Here is a 5,241-nt window from a genome sequence, read left to right on the forward strand (position 1 = left end):
TGCCGCTTAGTCATACCCCATTTATATTTTCTATTCAACACTAATAAAAACTAATATTGATATTGGTTCTTCATCAGTTCCTAGCAAAATATTTAGAAAGTATATTATAGCCGATTAATACTAGATAGTGAAGAGATAATATACCTAAGCCAAACGATGCCATAGAAGGGAAAGAAAGAAGCGCGATATCAAAAGGAAGAAACGACGTCGTAAAGAAGAACGCAAAATGATACCGTTTTATTTATGAATGTAGCACACCTTAGAAACTTCCAGAACAATATAGAGAACACCCAAGTTGTTAAGAGTCTGTTAGTTTGTTGAATTTCAGTTTTCCCTCTCAAAACGTGTATATAAACATGATTCTCAACCAATGCAAATCATCTTTCATTTCCAAATTACAATTACTTTTCTCATGGTATCAAAACTTACCCTATGTAAGCTATCCTGCTAAAACCAGATCTAGATCTGGAGAAATTCATCCCTCATTTCTCTCCATACACCTTACGTAACAAGCATGATGACAGAAATTTTCGAAGAAACCATACCAAAAACAGCCGATAAAGAAGACAAGACGATCAGACTATTGAATTCTGACTCTCCCAGCATGATCCTCGTCAGCTCACCTCTGAATGGAAACAATTACCTAACATGGAGCAGATCAATGATCATTGCGTTAAAGGCAAAAGACAAGCTAGGGTTCATAAACGACAAATGCAAAATGCCAGAGCAGAATGACAAAAACTATGAAGAATGGCAGAAGGCGATAATATGGTAATGTCCTGGATTTTGAATGCTCTTTCGAAAGAACTGGCTGAAGCCTTTCTTTATGCTACAAATGCTTATAAATTGTGGGATGAATATGCATGTTTAGAACCAATTCTTGTATGTGATTGTGGTGCAGCAAAGTTATTTGCTGATATAAAAGGCAAACACAAATTGATGCAATTCTTGATGGGTCTAAATAAGACATATGACCATGTAAAAAATTAAATCCTCATCATGGAACCTCTACCTAGTGTAAACAAGGTTTATTCTATGATTCTGAGGATTGAAAAGCAGAGAGAAGCTCAAAAGAATCTAGAAATAGTGCAATGATAGCAAAAGTTCCAGAGAACAACAGAGACAGGGCATGTAAAACTCAATACAAGAAGAAAGATAACAGGGCATGTACTTACTGCAAAGCTACAGGACATGTAAAGGAAACTTGCTTCAAGCTTAACGGATATCCAGACTGGTTTAACAAACTCAAACAGAAAAAAGTTAAAGGGAAGGGTAATGTTGCAGCCCACGTGTATGAAACACCCCTGAATTGTGATGATAACCATGTTCAGAACAAAACAGACTGGAATATGGAATCACTGATATAGTAAATGGTGAGGTACATAAAGAATCATGGCCAAGGTACTACTGGCAGCAATGATGCTAATTGTGTGAGTTACACTGGCTTTGCAGGTATGTTATCCTACTGCTACTCTAATGTTTATAAGATTAGAACTGTGGGGGAATGGGTTGTAGATACCGGTGCCACAACCCATCTGTGTAATGATTTATCTCTTTTTTCAAACCTCAAAACTCTAATTAAACCAAATTTTGTCACCTTACCTAATGGCAGCATGAAGACCATCACCAAAATTGGAATAGTATTTCTAAACCATAACATGCAGCTATCAAATGTGCTCTATATACCTACCTTTAAATACAATTTGCTGTCTATAAGTAAGATTACACAATCAGGCAAAATCTCTATACAATTTCTTCATGACCAATGCATCTTGCAGGACCTAGTGACTAAATGCCTACTGGCTATTGGGAGAATGCACAAGGATTATACAAACTAAATAAAGAATCATTTAGCCATCAAGGAAGCAGATTGAAGACAGTTACCACAACATTAGCATCCCAGCAACATCAAAATAAATATGAAGTGTGGCATAGAAGATTGGGTCATGTATTCAGAAATAAGTTATTGCATCTAAATGTAATAGAGGCTAGTGATTGTGATTCCCATGTGTGCACCATTTGTCCCATTGCAAAGCAACAAAGGCTGAGTTTCAATAAAAGCAAGATTACTACAACATCTTTTGAGCTAATTCATGTGGATCTTTGGAGCCGATATTCAGTACTTTCAATTTCAAATGCAAGATATGTGTTAACTATAGTTGGTGACTATACTAGAGCCACCTGGACATATTTACTACAACATAAACAATCTGTGTTTTCTGTATTCAAAGAGTTCATTATCATGATCCACAATCAGTTTCATAAAACAGTGAAGAACTTAAGAACAAATAATGGGACAGAATTCGTGAATCAAGATTGCAGCAAATGGTTGAAAGAAAGGGGCATCATCCATCACAGATTATGTCCATACACTCCACAACAGAACGGAGTAATTGAAAGAAAGCACAAACACTTGCTACAAGTCGTAAGAGCCCTAATATTTCAGTCAAATTTACCATAAAGATTCTGGGGAGAATCCATACTTACAGCCACATACATTATTAACAGACTCCCTAGCTCAGTGTTAAATTGGAAAACCCCTTATACTCGCCTACATAAGGAAACCCCTAACCTTGACCTACTTAAAACCTTTGGTTGTCTATGTTTTACAACCAGTACCCTACCTCACAAAACAAAGTTTGCAGAAAGGGCTTTTAAGAGTATCTTCCTTGGATATGTTCCTAGAATGAAAGCCTACAAAGTCTATGCTTTGGATCTTAACAAAATCCTAATCTCCAGGGATGTCATTTTTCATGAAGCCATATTCCCATTCAAATCCCAACAAGACACCATAACCCTCACAAATCAGTGCTACCAAACACAATATCAGAACCTAACCTACCAGCCCCACCTCAAACATACACTAACCACAGTCCTACCCATGAACCCCCCAAGAGTAACAGAAGACACTAAAGAAGATGCTGAAGTACCCATTACATCTGAAGAAGAAGAAAAATCACCCATTACTTCTGAACCATCAGGTATTTCAACAGAAAATACTGGGAAAATGACAACTTCAACACCAACAAGGAGAAGCACAAGACTCTCCACCAAACCTAGATGGCTAAATGATTTTGTGGCAACTTTTATGTGTCATGATAATCCTGGTGTATTCCCTAATGTTACCACAGGTAATTCTACTAATACATTATCTTGTTTCACTTCTGAACTTATCTTTACACCTCATTACTTGAGTTTTGTGGCAAATGTATCTATGACCTATGAACCAAAGTCTTATCTCCAAGCAAAGGGGGACAGCAAATGGGTGCAGGCCATGCAAGATGAACTAAATGCCCTAGAATTAAACAATACGTGGTACCTAACTACTCTACCAAAAGGAAAAAAGGCCATTGCCTCCAAATGGGTTTATAAAATCAAACATAAGCCAGATGGATCTGTAGACAGATTTAAAGCCCGATTGGTGGCAAAAGGATTCAACCAACTATCTGCGGTTGACTACATTTATAATTTCTCTCCAGTAGCTAAACTAGTTACTGTGAGAATTTTCATGGCTATAGCCACTACCAATAACTGGCCAGTACACCAATTAGATGTTAACAATGCCTATCTACATGGTCATATAGAAGAAGACCTATACATGCTACCCCCAAAAGGCTATGACAAAGTCCAACCATGACAAGTGTGCAAACTTATTAAGAGCATCTATGGCCTAAAGCAAGCAGGGAGAATCTGGAACAAAGAACTTACCAATTGTTTGAAATAATATGGGTTCAGCCAATCCTCTTTTGATCGCTGCCTATTCACAAAATCACAAAAGATAATTTTTTAGCTTTGCTTGTTTATGTTGATGATATACTCATAGCAGGACAATTAGAAGAAGACATATCAGAAGTAAAAACGTACCTAGATAAACTCTTCACCATCAAAGATTTGGGATATGTCAAATATTTCCTGGGGCTGCAGGTTGCACGTTCTGAAGCTGGTCTTTTCCTTCACCAAAAGAAATATGTGTTAGACATCCTTCAAGAAAACAGATTCATGCATACTAAGATATTTGACTTTCCTTTACCACAAGGGCTTAAACTCGATAACACAACTGGACCAATTTTGATAGACCCAGACAGATATCGGAAATTAATAGGTAAACTACTTTACCTTGGAGTTACCAGGCCGGATATCTCCTACGCAACACATCATCTCAGTCAGTTCATGTAGCAGCCACGACAACAACACTGGGATGCAGCTCTCCATGTACTTCGTTATTTGAAAGGCTGTCCAACGCGAGGCTTATTCTTTCCAGCTCAAAATAATTTCAAGATCTGAGCTTTCTCCGATGCAGACTGGGCTTCCTGTCCAATGACCCGAAAATCACTCACTGGCTACTGCATCTTCCTCGGTCAATCATTGATATCTTGGAAAACAAAAAAATAAAACACTGTTAGCAGATCATCAGCAGAAGCCGAATCCAGAAGCATGGCTATTACAGTGTGTGAACTTAAATGGATAACTTATTTGTTAAAGGAATTTTACATAGAATCAGAGCTTTCTATTCCTCTGCACTGCGACAACCAAACAGCTCAACATATAGCGGCCAACCCCGTATTCCATGAAAGGATAAAGCATTTGGACATCGACTGCCATATTGTACGTGACCAACTCTCCAGAGGCTTCATCTCAACAGTGCATGTGCCATCCCGACAGTAGATCGTCGATCTGTTCATGAAGTCCCTCGGTGCGGCGCATTTTCAAAACCTCTTGTCCAAGATGGGGTTACCCAAAACTAGGGCATCTCCATCTTGCGGAGGGGCTGAAGAGATAATATACCTAAGCCAAACGACGTCGCAGAAAGGAAAGAAAGAAGCGCGATCTCAAAAGGAAGAAACGACGCCGTAAAGAAGAACCCAAAACGACACCGTTTTATTTATGAATGTAGCACACCCTAGAAACTTCTAGAATAGTATAGAGAACACCCAAGCTGTTAAGAGACTATTAGTTTGTTGAATTTCAGTTTTCCCTCTCAAAATGTGTATATAAATATGATTCTCAACTAATGCAAATCATCTTTCATTTCCAAATTACAATTACTTTTCTCAGATAGATACATATAATTTGGCTTCATCCACATTCTCTAATTGTAATTTGAGTTGTCAACATTCAAAATCTCCATTAAATTATTTTGATTAAGCTAAAGAACCGCATTAGTACCTATCCACATGTTTAATGCTTCGTTGTTAAATTCTTAACTCAATGACCTCTTGTCACCCTGCAGTTTCATAATCC

General features: G+C 37.8%; 1 long non-coding RNA gene across 1 annotated transcript; it reads right to left on the reverse strand.

Moving 5' to 3' along the window:
* Positions 1-454: 454 nt before the first annotated feature.
* Positions 455-4,012, reverse strand: LOC110608677. Its single transcript, XR_002486919.2, has 3 exons — positions 3,865-4,012; positions 3,709-3,757; positions 455-643 (listed from the first exon to the last, which is right to left on the reverse strand). It is a non-coding gene; the product is annotated as an uncharacterized LOC110608677 (long non-coding RNA).
* Between the last annotated feature and the right edge of the window lie 1,229 nt (positions 4,013-5,241).

Source organism: Manihot esculenta, chromosome 2 (assembly GCF_001659605.2).
Source record: "Manihot esculenta cultivar AM560-2 chromosome 2, M.esculenta_v8, whole genome shotgun sequence".
Lineage (NCBI taxonomy): Eukaryota > Viridiplantae > Streptophyta > Magnoliopsida > Malpighiales > Euphorbiaceae > Manihot > Manihot esculenta.